At 47.6% G+C, this 23,296-nt stretch overlaps 1 protein-coding gene across 4 annotated transcripts in view; it reads right to left on the minus strand.

Annotated features, from left to right (window-relative positions):
• Positions 1–22,887, minus strand: part of EVI5 (ecotropic viral integration site 5) — a 158,369-nt gene extending 135,482 nt beyond the window's left edge. For 2 of the 4 annotated variants that reach the window (XM_044300504.1, XM_044300502.1), the window contains exon 1: positions 22,656–22,887. The gene's annotated coding sequence lies outside the window, so the exon portion shown is untranslated. The remainder of the gene's footprint in view (positions 1–22,655) is intronic. The other 2 variants (XM_044300505.1, XM_044300503.1) reach the window with 2 other exon arrangements.
• Between the last annotated feature and the right edge of the window lie 409 nt (positions 22,888–23,296).

The raw sequence follows: 23,296 nt of genomic DNA on the forward strand, positions 1-23,296 counted from the left end.
GTGCCCATCCGTGTGCGTTCCACATTTTGCAGAACTATTGCCTTCCATAGAGCAATCCTATCCATGTCTGTGATATAGACAAGAATAGGACATTATTTTTTTTTTTTTGCAGATCAGACGTGCGGATGCGGACAGCACATGGTTTGCCGACTGCAGCTTTTGCAGCCCCATTGAAATGAGTCGGTCTCCATCAGAGTCGCATTTTTGGCGGACCCAAACCACAGTCGTGTGCATGAGGCCTTAAAGGGGTTGCCCATCTTTTAAGAATTGATTACGGATTCACTTCAATGGGAGGGGAGCTGCAGTACCCTGGCATGGCAGCACACAGTGGATGGAGCCTTGTACTTCCGGCTCTGTCCACTGTATAGTTTGAGGAACCTGCCGCAAAGAAAAGATCTGTTGCGGTTCCAGGCGTCAGACCCCCACCAATCTGATATCAATCACCTATCAAGAGGACCGGTCATCAATTTCTATAAAGCAGACAACCCCTTTAAGGCAAATACCGTCACATCATTCTTCAAGGGCAAAAATAAAAGTGCAAGTCGTGGAGTGTCCAAGTAACAGACAAAACAGTAATTACTCCACTACTCTCACCCTCCTATATCCATCACCAGCGGTGACACTGCGAAGTCCGGAAATACACCTATCATCCACTTTCATTCCCACACACTAAAATATCTCCGATGCAGATAAGCCACATCGCTGCATCTAGGAGTTTCCAAAGAAAATCAGGTAATTTATCTCATAAATACACATAGGAAACGGCCAAAGAATCACAGACAAGTTTTTTGTCAGACCTGGTATAATGGACAGTAATAAAAAAAATAAAAAGTTTTCCCAAACATCATCTGTATCCTATACATATATGACATCTAAGAGTATGGAACCGAACTGAAAGGACGGTCATATAGCTTCTTTCCCAGTGTACAGGAGTGCTAATACCAGTCCTACACAATACACGTCCATGGGAGCGGCCAACTGTCTAATGTGCTCAGCAGATATAGGGGTCAAGCAGTTGGAGACCAACATGCCCAACCCTCTGTTCTCAGACTTCCAGCAGGGGCTTATTCCGCCCTCCCTAAAGGCTCAAGGACATGACCGGTGTTCTGAGGTTCGCAAATTGCGGATTAACAAAACACGGATACTGGCCGTGTGCATTTCACGGAACAGAATGGCCGGGCCCTAATAGAACTGTCTTGTCCATAAATGTGGACAATAGGACGTGTTCTATTTTTTGGCATGTGGATATTTGGACACTAAATGTACATGGAGTAATTTCAATTTTTTTTGCGGCCCTATTGAAATGAATGGCTCCGCATAGGAACTGGAAAAAAAAAAAAAGAAAAAAACGGAACGGAACGAAAAAATAAATAAAAAAATTGGTGTGCATAAACCCTAGTAGATGGATGCTCACCCCTAGGCCCCATGCACTCAACTGCATTTGTTTTTGCGGTTCGCAAATTGTGAATCGCCCGTGTGCATCCCTCATTTTCCCCTATGTTTATTTTTTGTGGGGCTGTGGAATGGACATATGGATGCAGACAGCGCAATGAATGGGTTTATACACGATCAGCAAAAAAATAAAAAAAAAACACGGATCGGATGCAGACCGAAAATACGGTTGTGTGAATGGGGCCTTAGGCCGCCTTCACAGTCAAGAAGAAAGGAAGCAGATACCAAGGCGCTCCCTCAAAAGGGCAAAAACCACCAACTCCAGATGTTAGCTGTATGTCTGAGAATTATGAAATGCAGCACAAACATTTTTTTGTAATGGCGGTTTTCTTCACTTGCAAGTGCATTGCTTGGGTCCAGGATTTTTTATTTTTTAATTACAGCATGCTCTGAAAATATGGCTTTTTTTTTAAGGTGTTTTCACACAGACTTCTCTATAGGGAAATAAATGCTCGTCAGAATTGTATGACCATAAAAAAAATATTACATTGAAAAAAGACTTGTAAAAAATGCACTCATTTAATTTTTACACGACCAAGACAACTGCTGCATAAAAACAATGTGCAAAGGAGGCCTAAGGCCTGTGTCACACTGCCGAGCCTTGCAGCAAGCTTTTCCAGCATCAAATGATGGGAATCGGCTGGACAAAAATTGCTGTGTGTAGCGGTATTTGTCCAGATGTTTGCAGGATTTCAGGCAGATCACCACTGAACCCCATTATAGTTAATGGACACCACTCTATACACAGAGGTGATACCATTACAGGCAGGATTAGAATGACAGATAAGTAGGTAACTGCAGTAAAGTGATCTGTACAAACCAAGCAGCAGTGCCAATCTATAAATTAGCAAAACTGACATAATCCAGGACATAAGTTGTGTGATAATTTACAAATCATATGCCAAGGAAAGCGGAGAGAAAAAAAAAAAACAAAAAAAAACCAAATAGGGCTAAGAGCGGATTATAGGTGGGGAAGACAAAAGAAGACATTCTGAGCATGTCAGGAGGTTTTATGACGGAGTCTGCCACAGTCTACCGTAACCTGGAGCACACAGGACTGCGTATACGGTAATTGGACAGATCTCTGTCTGAGCAGAAGGTAACACGCACCCCGCCTGGCAGGTTTTTCAAGGGGAGGGATGCAGCTTATGCAGGTTACCAGCTCTTAAAGGGAACTTGTCACCTGGATTTTGGGTATAGAGCTGAGGACATGGGTTGCTAGATGGCCGCTAGCACATCCGCAATACCCAGTCCCCATAGCTCTGTGTGCTTTTATTATGTAAAAAAAAACAGATTTGAAAGATATGCAAATTAACCTGAGATGAGTCCTGTACGTGAGATGAGTCACGTACAGGCAGGGCTGTGGAGTCGGTAGATAAATGCTCCGACTCCTCAGTTTTTTGTACTTCCGACTCCGACTCCTCTGTATTTATTATGTGAATGTATTTTATACATTCCTTGAAGGAAAGAAAGGCAACATACATGTCATTACCAAATGACTACTGGCTGGGAAGCCAACAGTCTACTGTATTGAACAGTATTGTATTGTAGTGAGAGGCTAGGTAAACCATGGGCATTGTGTTCCCTGTAACATTAGAACACAACACAATGGAAAGTATATGTATTGCCACTCTTAATTGTGCATTGCGTGCCATATAGTGAAGCATATGAAAAGCATGCTTCTTCACATCACTGAACGCGTTTGTTTTGCGGTTACGTGAGGCACTGCATGCATTGGCCTTTATTCTTACAGTAGAGAAGTCATTAATTATAACTGTTTATGAATTCGGACATTTAAACTTGCTTTTTTTTATTCCAATTTAAATTTAGTAGGAGTCTGTTCATTTTTTGCCGACTCCGACTCCAGGTACCCAAAATTGACTCCGACTCCACAGCCCTGCGTACAGGACACATCTCGGGTTAATTTGCATATGTATCAAATCGGGTTTTTTTACACAATAAAAGCACACAGAGCTATGGGGACTGGGTATTGCGGATGTGCTAGCGGCCATCTAGCAACCCATGCCCTCAACTCTACACAAAATTCCGGTGATCTAGAAGTTTTGTTTGGGATTTAAACCTGGGACATCTCCATTCAAGGCTGACCACTTGCCTCCAAGCTACAGCCTAAGGCCTCATGCACACTGCAAATTGCGGTCCCCAATGCATGTAACGGCCACACAACCGTTGTGTGCATGAGGCCTTATATTGAGTAGAGTGGTTTTCTGTACTTGCTAATGCTAATACATATTACTAGTGTCTTTATAATCATATGTATTAACTTTCTAAGCATAGAAATCCTCTATTCTCAACAAGGCAAGGCCATAGTAAGGCCTCATGCACACAACCGTTGTGTGCATCCGTGTCCGTTTTCCGTGATTTTCTGCGGACCCATTGAGTTTCAATGGGTCAGTTGAAAACTCGGAATATGCACCGTTTGTCATCCGTGTCTGTGATCAGTGTTTCCTGTCCGTCAAAAAAATAGGACCTGTCCTATTTTTTTGACGGACAATGGTTCATGGACACATTCAAGTCAATGGGTCCGTGAAAAAACACAGAGGCACACAAGATTGCCATCCGCGTCCGTAGGCTACTTTAGCAGATCCGCAGATCCATCTGCATACAGCTTTTTCAGACCCGAGTTTTCACTTTGTGAAAACTCAGATCCGACAGTATATTCTAACAGAGGCGTTCCCATAGTGATGGAGACGCTTCAAGTTAAAATATACCATCGGATGGGAGAAAACTCTGATAGGGACTCCTGACTTTACAGGGGGCTATGATATGCACAATTAATCCCTCAGGTGCGGCACCTGAGGGGTTAATTGTGCGGCTCACAGCCCCCTGTAAGAGATCGGATGCTGCCAGGCAGCAGGGGGCAGTCATGTACACGGTTCTTAGTATATTCTAACTTGAAGCGTCCCCATCACCATGGGAACGCCTCTGTTAGAATATACTGTTGGATCTGAGTTTTCACGATGTAACTCAAATCCGATGGTATATTCTAACAGAGGCGTTCCCATGGTGATGGGGACGCTTCAAGTCAAAATATACCATCGGATTGGAGAAAACTCCGATAGGGACTCCTGACTAGAGTTGTTGCGATACCAAATTTTTGATTTGGTTTCGATACCATGAAAAAGTATTGCGATACTCGATACCATTCGATACCACGCGAAAAAAAAAAAAGCCACGTGCATTCCGCATGTTTAAAAATGGCGAATCGCGCAGTTTTTATTAATTTTTTTCTGTTCCGGCGTTCACCACCTAGATTTTTTTTTATATTTTAATAGTTTGGACTTTTCTGACGTGGCGATATGTAATATGTTTATTATTTATATATGTGAAATTGGGAAAAGGGAGTCATTTATACTTCATATTTTGGTGGGTTTTTTTTTTACTTTTTTTTTTACACTTTTTATTTAATAACTATTTCCCCCCTTAGGCTACTTTCACACTAGCGTTCGGGTGTCCGCTTGTGAGCTCCGTTTAAAGGCTCTCACAAGCGGCCCCGAACGCATCCGTCCAGCCCTAATGCATTCTGAGTGGATGCGGATCCGCTCAGAATGCATCAGTCTGGCAGCGTTCAGCCTCCGCTCCGCTCAGCAGGCGGACACCTGAACGCTCCTTGCAGCGTTCGGGTGTCCGCCTGGCCGTGCGGAGGCAAGCGGATCCGTCCAGACTTACAATGTTTACAATGGAAGTCAATGGGGACGAATCCGTTTGAAGATGACACAATATGGCTCAATCTTCAAACGGATCCGTCCCCCATTGACTTTCAATGTAAAAGTCTGGACGGATCCGTTCAGGCCACTTTCACAGTTAAGATTTTTTTTTTTACAATATAATGCAGACGGATCCGTTCTGAACGGATCCACCGTCTGCATTATATGAGCGGATCCGTCTCAGACGGATCCGTTCTGAACGCAAGTGTGAAAGTAGCCTTAGGGGCGAGAACCTGGGATCTTTCATCCCTTGTCCTATTCAGCTCTATCAGGGTGAATAGGACTTCACACTGTCCCTGCTGCTCTGTGCCTTGTGCACACAGCATCAGGGATGTTACCATGGCAACCAGGGCTTCTGTAGCGTCCTGGCTGCCATGGTAACTGATCGGAGCCCCAGGCTTACACAGCTGGGGCTCCGATCAGAAGCTGCCACTGCCCAACCAATGAGGGGGAGGGGAGAGGACCCTGTGGCCACTGCCACCAATGATTTTAATACTGGGGGGGTTGAGAGGGGCTGGCGGCGCACTGTGCCACCAATGATTTTAATACTGGGGGGTTGAGAGGGGCCGGCGCACTGTGCCACCAATGATTTTAATGGGATGGGGGGTTGAGGGGGGGGGGGGGGCACACTGAACCACCAATGATAAATTACCCCTTTATACAGGAGGCGGGTACTGGCAGATCAGCAGTTAACCCCTCAGGTGCGGCACCTAAGGGGTTAACTGCCTCATAGCAGCTCCCCGTCAGGGGCAGGGTGCCGGCAATGCGATTCTGCTGCCGGCACCCGCCTCCTGTATTGTGTTAGACTGACTTTCACCATCAGGCCACACAGAGCGGCGCCCAGCGATGTCTCAGCACTCACCATTAGTCCTGGGCGCCGCTCCGTTCGCCTGCAGTGCTCCATTACTGTCTCCTCTCCTGCTCCACATGCTGCTGATTACTATCGGAGCGATGGGAGGAGACATCAGCTTCACTAGTGGGCGTTCCTTCTTCCTGGCTGTAGCGCTGTCCAATCGCAGCGCAGGGAGAAGGAACGCCCACTAGTGAAGCTGATGTCTCCTCCCATCGCTCCGATAGTAATGAGCAGCATGTGGAGCAGGAGAGGAGACAGTAATGGGGCACTGCGGGCGAACGAAGCGGCGCCCAGGACTAATGGTGAGTGCTGGGGCATCGCTGGGCGCCGCTCTGTGGGAAATGGGAATAGTCCTATTTGGTAGCGCAGAGCGCCCGCCCCTCCTCCACCCCTCTATCCTCATTGGTGGCGCAGTGCGCCTGCCCCTCCTCTGCCCCTCTCTCCTCATTGGTGGCAGCGGCAGCAGCACAGGGGGAGGGAGGACAGCTTCCTTCTCCCCGTGCTGCTGAGAGAACATGAGCGCGCCGATAGCAGCGCGCTCATGTTCAGAGATACTAGGCTGCGCAGAAGCGCAGCCCAGTATCGTAAAAAACGGAAATCCCGGTATCGTATCGATACCGGGACAAAAGTATTGATTGGGTATCGAAATTTCGATACCCGCAACAACCCTACTCCTGACTTTACATTGAAAGTCAATGGGGGACGGATACGTTTGCAATTGCACCATATTGTGTCAACATCAAACGGATCCTTCCCCATTGACTTGCATTGTAAGTCAGGACGGATCCGTTTGGCTCCGCACGGCCAGGCGGACACCAAAACGACTTTCCTTAATGTCCGTGGATCCTCCAAAAATCAAGGAAGACCCGCGGAAGAAAAAACGGACACGGATCCCGGAAAAAAAAAAAAAAAAAAAAGTCGTGTGCATGAGGCCTAAGTAGTATGTATGATATGTACATGCTAAGACAGCTCAGCCTTCAGCATGCTGATATCAAAGCCCTATCAAGCATGGGGAGGGGTTAGTATGTAGAGCACAGGGGTGTTACAAAAGCAGTGCTCCAAGGATTCAGACATGCCCCCTGGTGCTCCAATATGAACATTTACATATGAATACATACATACAACTCTGCAGCTGTTTAACATAAGTATTGTTTTAATCAGCATGATCAACCCTACTACCCAGTATACCTGGTTTAATAGGGGTTCATCATGCCGACAGAGGCTCTTTAAGGAGAGTCAGTACCCAAGCTAAGCTGCATCAAACTCAGACAGAATCCTACTCCATACTGGTAAGGGGCAAGCACCCCAAAGCTTTTTTTCCCCTTGTCATGTTCCAAGACCTGTTAAAAAGTCAGACTCAGGCAGCGACTCCCACAAGGTGGCCCTAGTGCAGGCATGTCCAAACTGCGGCCCTCCAGCTGTTCCAAAACTACAACTCCCAGCATGCCTGGATAGCTTACAGCTAGTAGGGCATGCTGGGAGTTCTAGTTTTGCAACAGCTAGAGGGCCGCAGTTTGGACATGCCTGCTCTAGTGAGATGGGTCTCTCTCAAGGGGAAGGACGTTACTCATTTATGTATTTCACAGTGATTTAGCTGGAAGTTTCCCCAGTATGCATTAAGGAAAAAAAAGCAGAACCTGGATCCAGCACAGCACAAAAGTTCAGCTATAAACCTACTGAACCATACATGAACTGGTTAAGCAACCAAGGGCTATTGTATACATATTTAACAGACCGAAGCCCAGAGCAATTTGGTAGGTGTTCTGGCCTTCAGATAAAAAATAAATAAAAAATAAAAGTGTGTAGTCTGTAGGTCAATCGCTAGAGAAGTGTTGAGTCTGGAAGACGAGAAGCTTCGACTGGTGCCCGAGATGTCTTCGAGATAACAATGAGAACAAAACAGTAACCGACGTGCACGTCCGAGGAATCACAATACGGGGAGTACAGAAAAAGCACATGTACAAAATGGTGCAAAGGAGGCCAAAAAATGTTATATAACAATGCATAAAAACGACTTTTTTCAAAGGTTCTGCAAAAAATTAATAAAAATTTACTCCATATGCATTCCGTTACGTTTAAATATAGAACATGTCCCATTATTGCCCGCAAATCACGTTCCGTGGGTCCATTCAAGTCAATGGGTCTGCAAAACCACTGAGGTCGCGGTTGCTCTGAGGAGAGGGTGGGGGTCGGTGCCCATGAGGTCACTGTTGCTCAGAAGGGGGGGGGGGGGGTTGGTACCACTGAGGTCACTGTTGCTCTGGGGGGGGGGCTAGCGGTAGTCTGTACCACTGAGGTCGCGGTTGTGCTGAGGGGGTCGGCATCACTGAGGTCACTGTTGCTCAGAGGAGGGGGGGGGGTTGGTACCACTGAGGTCACTGTTGCTCGGGGGGGGGGGGGGGGGTGGCGGTAGTCTGTACCACTGAGGTCGCAGTTGTGCTGAGGGGGTCGGCATCACTGAGGTCACTGTTGCTCTTGATTTTATGAGGTTGAAAGGGTTTGTCCCAAGATTGATATGTATCACCTGTCGTTAAAGAGGACCGCTTACCTCTCCTGATTTGTCTGTTTTGGTAACTACTTGCACCCCCCCATGTAATAACAATCCTGGAGCATCTATTCTTCTGACCTTATGTTGCACAATTCCTCTGTTATTCCTGTTATTAGTTATGAATGACTTGCTGGCAGTTTGTAGTGAAGGTCCAGATGGGGGTGTCCCTGCACAGCCTGACATTATTCAATCAGTGCTGTAAACTGGTAACACCCAGCTGGACCTTTATTGCAGACTACTAGCAATTTGTTCATAAGTTCTAGTAGGAATAATAGAGTAATGGTACAATAGAGAGTCACAAGAATTGACTCCTCAGAATTGTTATTGCATTTCCAAGTTGTTACTAAAACAGACATGTCCCCTTCAAGTACATGATCGCTGGGGGCCCCACCTTGGTTACCATGTTCTAGTGTTCTCTGGGTCAAGTATGGATAGGTAAATAGTGTTGACAGAAGACAATCCCTTTAATTTTTGTTGCCGTTTCTGTGCCACTGGGGTACGTCATCCATCACATGGCCATTGCTGCCCAAAGTTACGTCCTTATAGATGAGCTCTCAGGTGAGTATGTCGTGCCACCGGAGCTGTTGGTAGACTCTGAAGAGACCTGAGGCAGTGGCGGAGCAGGACACGGGCACAATGGATGGTGGTGCATGCTGGTGCCAAGGGCACAACAAAAGACCCGGGCACATACCTTGCACCGCCACATGTTGTGGATATGGATTTTATCACGCAGTGATAACCACTGATCTAGGGTGCAGCAACCTTTGGCACTCCAGCGCTGCTGTGACACTACAACACCCAGCATGCACACTTGCTCAGCTGTTCTTGTAACTCCCAAAAAAGTGAAAGGAGGATACTGGGAGTTGTAGTTTCAGAACAGCTGGAGTGCCAGAGGTTGCTGATCCCTGATCTAGAGGCTGTCATTTTGTGTTATGCGTGATCTTGCTATAAAGGGGAGTTTGTCTTCCATGACCAAGTTGGCGGAGGGACTGCATGTCCTGGAGGCTGTAAATGGCCACATGCAGTCCTTGTAGCACCATGTGCCGCCACATTACAGAAGGAATCCTTATAGCAGCGTCTGATGGAACATGCTGCAATGAATCCTTGATGGATTCATAAGAAAGCTGACTGGTGACAGAGGTCTACGGGTGACAGGTCTGTCCGTTATGGAGGTTGTATGGAGGTCTCCTGTTGGCGTGTCCAGGGCTGGGACACTCGCTGACTTCTATAAGCAGGAGTCTGAAGCGCTCAGCCACTTTTCCCCAATGCTGAGCGCGGTAGTGAAGACTGTCCCCAAGACCTTCTATTGAGGCCGTCTTCAGTACCGCGCTCAGCAGGGAAGAGCGCTCGGCTGGTCGCTTCAGACTCATCACTATAGGGTAAAAAGGCGCTCAGATCCGAGACCCCCACTACACAGCAAGTCCACTTACCCCGCCAGTAAGGATTGCGCGCCTCCTTCCTCCTCACTTCAGATCGGGGTGCCATAAACTACAGCAGCCGCTCAAACTGACCAATAACAAAGCTCCTCACTGTAAGGAGCCTTGTTATTGGTTGTTTCAGGCAGCAGCATCGCTGCGCTGCCTGTGCCGTTCACAGCGCTCACGGCACTGATGAATGGCAGGAAAAAGTCTAAGGCGTATTGGTACACCTTAGACTTTTTCCAGCGAGTAAAATGGCCTGAACATAGCGTCTGACGCTTGTACAGGCATTATTGTGACCTCTGCATCCATGCCTGTAGTGTAACTGCACATGCGCTTCTTTTCCTTATCTGCCTAAGAGCAGCGCATGTCCAGTCTGCTCCTGCCACTAGCGCGCTCCCTGCTCCGACCCTGCTTGTTCTGTCTGTACAGCTTATTCCCGTCAGAGTTCGGAGCTGGAAGATGTCTGATCCCCTGGCCGTAATTTACAAACTCCAAAGCCGCTGTAAAGTAAATACCGTATTTTTCGCCATATAAGACGCACTTTCCCCCCCCCCCCAAAAGTGGGGGGGAAATAGCAGTGCGTCTTATACGGCGAATGTAGCCGATTTTGCTTAGTTTTCAATTATACACCCACCGCGATGCCGTGCGGCGGGTATATCAGCTGTGAGGGAGGAGGGGCTGGGGGCGGCATCTGCATTTATAATGACAGCGGGGCCCGTGCAGTGACTGTATTCTACTACATGGGCCCCACTCACTGTATATTCATATCCCTAATACCGTAGTTAATTGTTGTGTGCACTGCATGTAAAAGCATAATGAGCGATGATGAGCGCTATTACTTACAATTAGAAGCGCTCGCCGTTCGGAGCAGAGAGGAGGCAGGAGGCAGGCCGGGAGCTGGCAGTGTGAGTCATCCGTCATGCGCCCACGCCGCCTGCTTCATGAATGAAGCAGGCGGCGCAGGCGCGTGACGTATGACTCACACTGCCAGCGCCCGGCCTGCCTCCTCCGAACAGCGAGCGCTTCTAATTGTAAGTAATAGCGCTCATCATCGCTCATTATGCTTTTACATGCAATGCACACAACAATTAACTACGGTATTAGGGATATGATTATACAGTGAGCGGGGCCCGTGTAGTAGAATACAGTCACTGCACGGGCCCCGCTGTCATTATAAATGCAGATGCGACCCCCACCCCCATTATAAAAGCAAATGCGACCCCCACACTTATGGAGGGGATCTGTGGAGGACACATAGCATAAGATGCTATATATGTGTCATCCACAGATCCCCCCATAACTGTCATACACAGATCCTCATAACAGTGCCATCCAGAGAGGATCCCCTATAAGTGTCACCCACAGATCCCCATAACAGTGCATCACCCACAGACCACAATTAGTTCAAAATATTTTTTTTCTTATTTTCCTCCCCAAAAACCTAGGTGCGTCTTATACGCCGGTGCGTCTTATACGGCGAAAAATACGGTATATATATTTTCACACGTGTATGTATACATGTGTATATAAGTGTGTCTATAGTCTATATAAATATGGTGTCTCTATACACACTGCCTGTACAAAAAAAAAAAAAAAAGCCTTTAGCTTTGATTACGGCACGCATTCGCTGTGGCATTGTTTCGATAAGTTTCTGCAATGTCACAAGATTTATTTGCATCCAGTGTTGCATTCATTTTTCACCAAGATCTTGCATTGATGATGGTAGAGTCTGACTGCTGCGCAAAGCCTTCTCCAGCACATCCCAAAGATTCTCAATGAGGTTAAGGTCTGGACTCTGTGGTGGCCAATCCATGTGTGAAAATGATGTCTCATGCTCCCTGAACCACTGTTTCATAATTTGAGCCCGATCAATCCTGGCATTGTCATCTTGGAATATGCCCGTGCCATCAGGGAAGAAAATCCATTGATGGAATAACCTGGTCATTCAGTATGTTCAGGTAGACAGCGGAGCACATACTGGTGCTGAACCTAGACCTGACCAACTAGGACCATCCAATAGGAGGCTCCTAACTATTTCCCTAGTCAAATCCAGGTGGCAAATTTTTGGGGGGGACAAACTGGTTGAGGCAAGTAGAATCCAGAAAAGCTAAAGCAGTTTCAGCAAGGTGTAGGTTGTTGAGACAGTTTTGTTAAAAGTTCAAGGGCTGGATTTTATTTGGACTGGGAAGGTAGGTTTGGTAGTGGGACCTCCCCAGTCCACCCCCATTACAGGCCAGGTTTTCCCCTAGCCTGAGGGATCCCCAGGTGTAGCCAGCTGGGATCGTTAGGGGGGGAAATAAAAGCACATCCCAGGCTGTCAGTCTGAGGCCTATTGCACACGACCGTATGGCTTTCAGTGTTTTGCGGGCCGTTTTTCACAGATCCGTTCAGTTTTTTGTTTCCGTTTGGCATATACAGTAATTACATAGAAGAAATTGGGCTGGGCATAACATTTTCAATAGATGATTCCTCAAAAACGGAACGGATACGGAAGACCTACGGATGCATTTGTATGTGTTCCTTTTTTTGAGGACCCATTGACTTGAATGGAGCAATAGAACGTGATTTGCGGGCAATAATAGGACATCTATCTTTTAATGGAACGGAAATATGGAAACTGAATGCATACAGAGTACATTCAGTTTTTTAGCGGATCCATTGAAATGAACGGTTCTGTATACGACCGTAAAAAACGGCCCGTAAACGGGGAAAAAAAAAAAAGTTGTGTGCATGAGGCCTGAGAGAGTTATGCCTGGAAGAAGTCTAGGGAGCTGGCTGCCTTGCTGGCTTAGAGACACCAGACTCTCTGGGCCAGATTTATTATTACATCTTACTCCACTTTTACATATGTCCAAAGTCACTTTTGGCTAAGTGAGATTTATTAATGGTCCTTTAATACTGTGATGAATGTGGTTTGACGGTAGCAGTTTATCCTTCAGTAAGTGGCTTTACAAAAGTCGCATGTCTTTACGAAAAAGTTGCATGTTCTATTAAAAAGTTGCATAAAATTGTCTAGAGACAGTCTAAATCTGTCTAGAGATTCATTTACATAAGAAAACATGCCCACTTTCAGAAAACTGGCGAGCATAACGCAGAGCCAATAAAAGTTGCAAATTTTTGCACAGTTTTATCGATTGAGCAAAAATGTGCGACTTTTTCAATCCATTATTTTGACTTGGGCTAATGATAAATCTGGCCCTCTGTCTGGGACCTGCGCTCAATAGGTGAAGCTAGAATCTTATCTGTATTAGGCCTCATGCACACGACCGTTGTGTGCATCCGTGGCCGTTGTGCCGTTTTCAGTTTTTTTTCGCGGACCCATTGACTTTCAATAGGTCCGTGGAAAAAAAAAAAATCGGAAAATGCACCGTTTTGCAGCCGAGACCGTGATCCATATGACCTGTCAGTCAAAAAAATATGACCTGTCAGTCAAAAAAATATGACCTGTCAGTCAAAAAAATATGACCTGTCAGTCAAAAAAATATGACCTGTCAGTCAAAAAAATATGACCTGTCAGTCAAAAAAATATGACCTGTCAGTCAAAAAAATATGACCTGTCCTATTTTTTTTGACGGACAACGGTTCACGGACCCATTCAAGTCAATGGGTCCGTGAAAGAACACGGATGCACACAAGATTGGCATCTGTGTCCGTGATCCGTGGCCGTAGGTTACTTTCATACAGACGGATCCGAAGAACCATCTGCATAAAAGCTTTTTCAGAGCAGAGTTTTCACTTCGTGAAAACTCAGATCCGACAGTATAGTCTAACACAGAGGCGTTCCCATAGTGATGGGGACGCTTCTAGTTAGAATATACAACAAACTGTGTACATGACTGCCCCCTGCTGCCTGGCAGCACCCGATCTCTTACAGGGGGCTGTGAGCCGTACAATTAACCCCTCAGGTGCTGCACCTGAAGGGGTTAATTGTGTCCATCATAGCCCCCTGTAAGAGCTCATGGCTGCCAGGCAGCAGAGGGGCAGACCCCCCTCCCTCCCCAGTTTAAATTTCATTGGTGGCCAGTGTGGGGGGGGGGGGGGGGGGGTTGGGGGGGGAGGCACACACTGCCACCAATGTATTAAAACAATAGAGGGAGGAAGGGGGGGCACACTGCCACCAATGTATTAAAACATTAGAGGGAAGGCGGGTGGGGGGGGGGGGCGCACACTGTCACCAATGTTAATGCAATAGAGGGAGGGAGGCCGGGGGAGGCGGCACACTGTGCCACCAACGTATTAAAACAATAGAGGGGGGCGCACACTGCCACCAATGTTAATGCAATAGAGGGAGGGAGGGGGTGCCGCACACTGCCACCAATGCTATTATTACAATAGAGGGAGGGAGGGGGGGGGGCGGGGCGGGAGCACTGGCCACCAATGATATTCAAACTGGGGAGGGGGGGGGGGGGGTCTGCTGCCTGGCAGCCCCTGATCTTTTACAGGGGGCTATGATACGCACAATTAACCCCTTCAGGAGCGGCACCTGAGGGGTTAATTGTGCTGATCACGGCCCCCTGTAAGAGATCGGGTGCTGCCAGGCAGCAGGGTGCAGTCATGTACACAGTTTGTAGTACATTCTAACTAGAAGCGTCCCCATCACCATGGGAACGCCTCTGTGTTAGAATATAATGTCGGATATGAGTTTTCACGATCTAACTCATATCCGACAGTATATTCTAACAGAGGCGATCCCATGGTGATGGGGACACTTCAAGTTAAAATATACCATCGGATTGGAGAAAACTCCGATCCGATGGTATAAAAGGGACTCCAGACTTTACATTGAAAGTCAATGGGGGACGGATCCGTTTGCAATTGCACCATATTGTGTCAACGTCAAACGGATCCGTCCCCATTGACTTGCATTGTAATTCAGGACGGATCCATTTGGCTCCGCACGGCCAGGCGGACACCAAAACGACTTTTTTCATGTCTGTGGATCCTCCAAAAATCAAGGAAGACCCACGGACGAAAAACCGGTCACGGATCACGGACCTACGGACCCCGTTTTTGCGGACCGTGAAAAAAATACTGTTGTGTGCATGAGGCCTTAGGCTGCTTTCACACTAGCGTTCGCTGGTCCGCTCGTGAGCTCCGTTTGAAGGAGCTCACGAGCGGACCCGAACGCAGCCGTCCAGCCCTGATGCAGTCTGAATGGAGCGGATCCGCTCAGACTGCATCAGTCTGGCGGCGTTCAGCCTCCGCTCGCCTCCGCACGGACAGACGGACAGCTGAACGCTGCTTGCAGCGTTCGGGTGTCCGCCTGGCCGTGCGGAGGCGTGCGGATCCGTCCAGACTTACAATGTAAGTCAATGGGGACGGATCCGTTTGAAGATGCCACAATGTGGCTCAATCTTCAAGCGGATCCGTCCCCCATTGACTTTACATTGAAAGTCTGGACGGATCCGTACTAGGCTATTTTCACACTTAGCTGTTATATGCTAAAAATAATGCAGACGGATCCGTTCTGAACGGAGCCTCCGTCTGCATTATTATGAGCGGATCCGTTCAGAACGGATCCGCCCGAACGCTAGTGTGAAAGTAGCCTTAGTTAGAGCCCAGAAGGGCAGGAGTTTATTTCGTTTGGTTTATGTTTTGTGGTGCTGGAACTTCACCGTACCTAGTGGATTATACCTGGATTTGCCGGAGTGTCATAAAATAAAGCATCAATTTGGACTTTAATCCTGTTGTCTGCAAACGAATCTGACCCTGCCGCCCTGCTATATACACGGAATTGCTGCATCCATACGCTCTATAAAAATATAACATGATCCAACCCCTTAGGTAAAACGGCAAGAAATAAATAAAAACTGCAACAAATGAGCCTCTACACAAGAAAATCACCCAAACATAAAAAAAGTGCTTTCAGAAAATGGATACACTAAAACATGATTTTTTTTTCAAAAAATTCTTTTTTGTGTGTAAAACAGAATAAAAAAATAAAAAATAAGACATTAGTTATCGCTGCATTCTCTGTATCGCTCTATAAAATAATCACATGATCTACACATTCAGGTGAATGCCGTAAAACATAAAAACTGTGCAAAAAAAAAACTAATTTTTGGTCACTTTGCCTGATAGAGTAATATTGAATGATCTAAAAAAATCTACCCAAAAATGGTACCAATAAAATAATCAACTCTTCACGCAAAAAATGAGCCCATGCACAAGGCAGAAAAAAAAACAAAAACAAAAAAAAAAACACATGAACACATTAGAAAAATTATATGTACACAGTATATCTCATGATACAAATACCTCATGGCTTTAGTTATTATCTGGGACACTTTTTTTAGGTGTATGGTGGCCGACCCCTTTAACTTTATTCCATGCTCCCATCTTATGCTCTTGCATCCTTCAAGTTCACTGCACCCTCTTCTTGCCTCCTACAACTTGATGGATGTTTTAGAGCAGTGGCAAGGTCGCCCCCTTGCCTCCCCACCTCTCAGGCGCACTCTGTTTTCTGAAGGGGGCCTGCGCAGTGACGTTGGGTGTACAGTGCCTAGCTTCAGAGAAGGGAGACAGTGTGCACCTGGAAGGTTCGCGCTCATCCTGAAGGACTGGGAGCACTTCATCACGGCACACAGCGTTTAAGCAGAGAAGCACTCAAGCCAGGCACTGTACATCTAGCTTTACTGCGCAGGCGCCCAGGAGAAGACAGAGTGCACCTGCGCTAAGCAAGGAGAGGACGTTACTTCTGCTCTGAAATGTCAATCAAGGTGCAGGAGGCAGGAAGAAGGCGCGGAGGACGTGACTTGAAGGATGCAAGAGCCAGAATCATTGACTTCAAAATTCTCATTAGCATAAGACAGGAATGTGGAATAAAGATGCAGGAGGGTCAGTAAGAAAATCACAGGGACATGCACGATGCGGACCAAGCACACCCATTGAAGTCTAAGGAATCTGTGTTGTATCCGTGATGCAGCCGTTCTTCACTGAAGTCTAATAGGAGATTCTTTGGAAATTCAGCAATGGGACCTTTAATAAATGAGTGGTAAGCAGGACTCTGAAGCAGATACCCTCATAGGTCTTGTGTTCTTACATTCCCAGAGGACACGGCTCTTTCAGAGTTACACCTGACACTAAGCAAGTTTTCGGCAGCCAGGACGTATACAGGGACGGCTTTCATAGCAATGAAAACAACACGGCAACTCACATTACGACACCAGCACCTCACCTTACACCTGTCCACAAGTCACAGGCGACACCTGCATGACGTAACCTGTCTAGAGGTGGAGGCTGTCACCAAATGAGCTGCTGAGAAGGTTCACATGCTTCTGATTCCATTTAAAAACAGGAAACCCAAGACTCCTTAGATACTGCAGAATGTGAACTGGGACAGCGCGCTGGAAGCCTGGAGTCAATATCCGGGTGCAGCAAAGACATTTCATCACCTTATAATTTTATCTTGAGGAAGAAGAGCAGAGCTGCAACATGCATAACCCGTCAGCAGGGCCTGTGCGAAACCATTTCACAGGCATAAAGCCCTCAATAGCAGATATTAGAAAATTCAGAGAGCAGGGGCATCTTAGGCTTCTTTCACACTGGCGTTAGGATTGTCCGGCATGCTGCGGTTTTTGTCCCGCCGCCTCCCATTATGTGCGCGCAAACGTTAGTACGAATCTGGCATGTTGTTACGGTATGCCATAACTAAACACTAAATATTTTTAGTATCAGACCATAGTAATAGCATGGACAACATGCGGAAAAGTTTTAATGGACATCACAAAAAAATCCGGAATAAAGTGAGACCACGCATGTCCTGAAATGATTTGCTGATGAAGCTGGTAGAATGGGCCCCATGGAGGGGATCCCATATTTACTACAGGCCCCATGGAGGGGATCCCATATTTACTACAGGCCCCATGGAGGGGATCCCATATTTACTACAGGCCCCATGGAGGGGATCCCATATTTACTACAGGCCCCATGGAGGGGATCCCATATTTACTACAGGCCCCATGGAGGGGATCCCATATTTACTACAGGCCCCATGGAGGGGATCCCATATTTACTACAGGCCCCATGGAGGGGATCCCATATTTACTACAGGCCCCATGGAGGGGATCCCATATTTACTACAGGCCCCATGGAGGGGATCCCATATTTACTACAGGCCCCATGGAGGGGATCCCATATTTACTACAGGCCCCATGGAGTGGGGCTCATGAAGCTCATACTGGGAAGGAGTCCATTCCTAGATTTACTACAGGCCCCAAGGAGTGGGACACATGGTGGAGTGGAGTTCATTGTCAGATTTAATACAGGCCCCATGGATAAGGGCTCAGGAAGCTCAGCAAGGAGAAGCCCAGTCCTAGATTTACTACAGGCCCCATGGAGTGGATCCCATTCCAATTAATACTACAGGACCCATAGAGTGGATCCCATTCCCTTATTTACTACTTGGACATGAAACTTGTGGAACGCATACAGCCAGTATCAGTGTTTTGCGTGTCTGCAAAACACTACGGCCGCCTGAATGAACCCTTAATATAAGCCCCAAGGAGTGGGGCTCATGAAGCTCATAGTGGAGCCCATTCCTAGATTTAATATAGGCCCCATGGATAAGGGCTCAGAAAGCTCATCGCAGACAGTTCCTTGGCCCTATGGCGTGGGGCTTATTCCCAGATTTACTACAGCTCCTGTGGAGTGAAATTTAGGAAGCTCAGAATGGAGCCCATTCCCAAATTTACTATAAGCCCCGTGTTTAGGACCTCTGTATAACAAATTATAGCCTTGTGATGAATCAGCGCGAAGGACACAATAAAGCTCTGTTCACACTACCACGCAGCACCTTTATCAGGGATTTTGTCACTTTTGGCAGTTTGCAGTGCAGTTTTTACCGTCAAAATAATGGAACCTCAGCAACTCCATTACAGTCAACATGGGCAAATAGTGACAGTATGGATCCTTTATAAAGAGAAGCCATTGTGATCATAGCCGATGTCTGCATCCAGTTTAAATGTGGCTCGTGAGAAATTTTCAAAAGGGCATCCTATGAAAAATGCTGAGGGCTGACATGCTGTGCATCATCTACGTGTACATGTGGGGATCCTCATACAGAGGGGATGACCGCTGCACATACAGACAGATGAACATGTGGACGAACAGTTCCCGATCACTGGCCTTTTTCATGGATGTCCAATTAGGCAAATCCCCCATGTTATTTCCGAAGGGGCGCTGATCATCTGCCAGACATTTCCCATGATGGGGAAAATAGGAAGATAAAACCATTAAGACCCCATCCAGAAATCGAATGCCTGAAGGCGTCTGACAACCAGGGACAACAGGTCGGTCAATTGGCCTCTTATCTACATCTACTGTGCAGATGAATGCCACCTATTCTGAAGAAACCCTAGCCTGGGGGAGGACTGGCTGCATTGTTCCTCCACGGAACTACTGATAAGAAATCCCAAAAATATCCTCCCCCAGGTTCTCAATGTTATCTCGCACACGTTACTCTCAGTGTTATCTCGCACTGGCCAATGACTGACACCAGTCACTGACTAGAAGACACGACTCTTCCACGTACCCAGCTAGAAGTGAACAGACCAGAAGATGGAGCTGCGGAGAGCAGGTAAGTATGAATTTTCAATAGGTACCACGCGCTTCGTGGGCTAGGTATAAAAGCCCATAATACTGGAAAACCCCTTTAAATGTAACACCATGGACTCCCATAGAGAGCTCTGAAGCCTTTCCTAGAACAAAACCATATGTATTCGGGTGTGGACACAACTGGCTGGAGGCTTCATTGTAAAGTAAAATATAGCACGCTACAATATTTTTTCCGGTAAGATGGTATGATAAAATCCAACGCACCCAGTTATGGTCATTTGGATCCATCGGTGTCTATCAGGTGATGGAACCGTCCTCTGCTTAAAATTGATGGAACCGTCCTCTGCTTAAAATTTCTACACACATCAGAAAACCAGAAACCCCAGCAAAAATGAGAGCTCAGCCTAAGGCCGAATGTACACGGCTGTGTTCCGGGGCCGTGAGCAGTTCGTGGTATGCCGGCCTGGATTCCTGCTAACAGCAGGAGCGCACGGCGTCATTGGTTGCTATGACGCCGTGCGCTTCATGCCATCGCTGCACTACAGTAATACACTCGGCCTTAAAGGGAACCTGTCACCGGGATTTTGGGTATAGAGCTGAGGACATGGGTTGCTAGATGGCAGCTAGCACATCCGCAATACCCAGTCCCCATAGCTCTGTGTGCTTTTATTGTGTCAAAAACACGATTTGATACAAATTTACCTAAGATGAGTATGTATCAGATCTGTACCCATTCATTTTCAATAGGTCCTGGGGAAAAAATAAAAAAAATACAAAATAAAAATCGGACAGCACAATGTCAGATTTTTTTTCAGGACCCATTGAAAATAAATGGGTACAGATCTGGTCCAGATCTGTTCCGCAAAAAACGGAACAGATCTTGAAAGAAACAACGGACGTTGGAATGGACCCTTAAACCGACCACAGTACCTTACAGGATCCCCCAGTGTGTTGCTAATCTTGTTTTTCTTTCCTCTTTGGGTTTCTTCATACTTGTTAAAAACGCAGTTTTAATATCGGTTGGCGCTCTCTCTGAGTCAGGCTTGAAGTCAAGGGGGCAGCAGCCTCCTTGCCTCAAGTAAAGCTAAGCCCGCCCCTTACCCCTCCTCTCTACAATTAGATGGACGTGCTGCCGTGCTCACGCTCTTCTAGCGCATGCGCAGTACGCTGCCTGTTACAGCGCGATCCTCACTCACCCGCCTGCCTTTTGCTGACTCTCTCGCGCCCAGCCGTCACGCTGTAACATGCAGCGTACCGCGCATGCGCTAGAAGAGCGCGATCCCGGCATCAGAAAAACATGATTAGCAACACACTGGGGGATTCTGTAAGGTACTGTGGTCGGTTTAATATGCGTTTTCCAGGTGACAGGTTCCCTTTAAAAACAACATTGTGGTGTATTTGGTTGCTGCACCAAAACCCAAAGTGTGAAGCTGGCATAAGCGCCCCTTCCTCAACACAGAGCACATCTGGCTGTGAGTGGCACCTCTACCACCTTATTCGAGCCTAAAGCTCAGGGTATATTACAAAGTAAGAGTCCACACAGTCTCCAGGCTTCATCTATATAACGGTACTTTCACGCCAGCGTTAGAGGAATCCGCGTGCAAACGGATGCCATTTGTTTCCGGATCCGTCTGACAAATGCATTGGAAAATACCGGATCCGTCTCTCCGGTGTCATCCGGAAAAACGGATCCGGTGTTTTTTTTCCCCACATGCATTTTTTCATACCGCATGCTGCGGTATTTTCTCTGTCCAAAAACCGTACAGTGACTGAAATAAAGACATCCTGATGCATACTGAACAGATTGCTCTCCATTCAGAATGCATGGGGATATGCCTGATCAGTTCTTTTCTGGTATTGAGCCCCTAGGACGGAACTCAATACCGGAAAAGAATAACGCTAGTGTGAAAGTACCTTAATATAACCTATAATCAGGGGGTTTGATATCCCAATATGAATGGCGCAGTATCCCTGCAGGTAACCACTAGAACCCCCTCCTCCATGATAAGAATTCTGGCGATTACAGCGGCCAGACCCCAATCAGATGCATTTACAGTGCGGCCCGCCCTCTGGAAGCCCCTTTTATCGAGGCGACCAAGTAACAGGGCCTCACATGATAGTAATCCATGTACTGGGGAGAGGTCATTCGTAAATCAGATAAGGCCCCAGTGGGCACAGCACCAATCACTGATAATTCAGATAAGAAATACCACAGCAGGCACAGCTCCAATCACGATAAATCATATAAGACAGACGCCAGAGGGCACAGTGTCAATCACTGATATTTCAGAAAACTAAGACCCCAGTGGGCGCAGCTCCAATCACGATGAAACATAAGTAGGACCCCAGTGGCCACAGCTCCAATCACGATAAATCATAAGTAGGACCCCAGTGGGCACAGCGTCAATCACTGATAATTCAGATAAGTAGGACCCCAGCGGGCACAGCACCACTCACGATAAATCATAAGACTCCAGTGGGCACAGCTCCAATCACGATAAATCATAAGACAGACCCCAGCAGGCACAGCTCCAATCACGATAAATCATACGTAGGAGCCCAGTGGGCACAATGAAGCAAGTGACCGATGGCAATAGTTGGACGGGCTGCGCAGAGCTGCGGGTCTGACCGCTGCCCCAGGACCAGCGATGGCAGCAGTCACATCACACAGGGAGACCCGTCATTAATACATTAGGATAACACAGGTCCTCAGGGAAATCCTCCTGTGGAGATGACAGGACTGAGGACCAGGGCAGCAGCAGTCAGATGGAGTTCCCCTTTAAATGCACACAGTAACTAAGTGCAATGCCACAAGGAGTTACAATACGCTCTGCTTATGGAGCCTGCAGCATGTGTGGAGGTACTACAAGTCTCAGCATGCCCTGCTGGTTGTCGCCCTTGGGCAGGGGTTGTGTACGGGGGAGGCAGCAGTGGCCCCCGGGTACCGCAGCGGTACAGGCCCCAGGCTTAGCACGTCCCCCTCCCTGCTCCTTCACAACACCCCCGGCCGCCTCCTCCTCCTCTCCGAGCACCGGAAACAACATTCCCGGTCTGCACGGCACAGCCCGCCGCGGTGATGGGTCCCGGTGCCCCCCAGGTACCTTGGAAACCTTTCCCGAACCTCTCCGATCAGGGAAACCGTGCTCCTCCCATCCAGGCCGGCGTCAGCCGAGAACACACCGCCCGCGGTACAGACTGAGAAGAGCGCCGGTCCCGTCCTCCTCCAGCACCGAGAACCCTGAGCTGACTCCCCGCCTCTCCTCACACTGCGCCCGCTGCTGCCACCATACACCAGCCGTGACGTCGGCGCGCAAGCGCACAGCCCCTTTAACCCCTCCGCTGCTGCCGGACGCTGGCGCCGCCTCTTTCTGACAGCCTGAGGGTCATACCCAGGCCGGGGTCACCTGGGGTTGTCCTAGAAGGGCCCGGCTGCTGCCCTCTTGGTTCTGTCATATATATACGGTCACCTATATCTGCAGGGTGTCAGTTCCGGCTGCAGATTTCTAGAACGCATGGCAAATACGCTGCCAAATCCACATATAAGGGCCCACTCACACTGGGTCATGCCAATGGAACTCTGCACCAAAATTCTGGCGGCATCTGGGTGGTGGGGGGACACCACTGCTGTGTGGGCAGCCGGTGGTGTGACATGCCTGTGGGACCACGGATCTGTGTCCCCTCAATGGCTGCATCTTGTGGATCCTGGACCCATTGAAGTCAAATTCCCCTGTAGAGTCTATGG

The sequence above is a fragment of the Bufo gargarizans genome, chromosome 7 (genome assembly GCF_014858855.1).
Source record: "Bufo gargarizans isolate SCDJY-AF-19 chromosome 7, ASM1485885v1, whole genome shotgun sequence".
Taxonomy (NCBI): domain Eukaryota; kingdom Metazoa; phylum Chordata; class Amphibia; order Anura; family Bufonidae; genus Bufo; species Bufo gargarizans.